Consider the following 1,062-nt stretch of genomic DNA (forward strand, 5'->3'; position numbering starts at 1 on the left):
GAACATTTATTGTCTGTGAGGCATTTTGGGATAAACTAAGGCCAATAAGTTATCAATTGTGTTCTCCATCTAACTGTCTCAAAGTGTATGTGATAATTTTTTATATGTCAAATTGGCTAAGACGCAATACCCAGATATTTGAACAAGCACCCATTTGGAAGCACTGTGGTTCCCCCCGTCCCCCGCCCCATCCTGTCCCCTCACCTCCCCACATCCTTACTTGTGATCACATTAACATTTAAATCAGTAGACCAAGTACAGCAGTTTATCCTACATAATATAAGTGAGCCTCATCCAATCAGTTGAATTTATTAAGAAAAAAGAAAAAGCTGGTGTCTTCCCAGGAAAAAGGACTTCTGATGCAAACTGCCTTTGGACTTGAACTGTGATTATTCTGGGGCTCCAACCTACCACACTGTCCTACAATTTGTGTGAGCTAATTCCTTAAAAACTACCTCTCTATCAGGCTGGAGAGGACTCAGTGGTTAAGAGCACTGGCTGCTCTCCCAAAGGATCAAGGTTTTATTCCCAGTACCCACCTGGAGGCTAACAACCATTCTTAACTCCAGTTCCAGAGGAGCCCGACACCCTCTTCTGACTCCAGTGGCTTTGCACCACACGGGTGTACCTACCTACATGTGGGCAATATACTCATACACGTAAAAAATAAAAATAATAAAAAAAAGGATGAATAATGGAATTTGGGCTAGGGATGTAGTTCAGTTAGCACAGTACTTGTTTAGCATGTACAAGGCCTTGGGGTCCATCTCCAACACGGCATAAACTGGACATAGTAGTGCATGCCTGCGACACCCTCTTCTGACTCCAGTGGCTTTGCACCACACGGGTGTACCTACCTACATGTGGGCAATATACTCATACATGTAAAAAATAAAAATAATAAAAAAAGGATGAATAATGGAATTTGGGCTAGGGACGTAGTTCAGTTAGCACAGTACTTGTTTAGCATGTACAAGGCCTTGGGGTCCATCTCCAACACGGCATAAACTGGACATAGTAGTGCATGCCTGCGATTCCAGCACCTGGGATGGAGGCAGGAGT

Source organism: Nannospalax galili, unplaced genomic scaffold, assembly GCF_000622305.1.
Source record: "Nannospalax galili isolate Female #2095 unplaced genomic scaffold, S.galili_v1.0 scaffold1021, whole genome shotgun sequence".
Taxonomy (NCBI): domain Eukaryota; kingdom Metazoa; phylum Chordata; class Mammalia; order Rodentia; family Spalacidae; genus Nannospalax; species Nannospalax galili.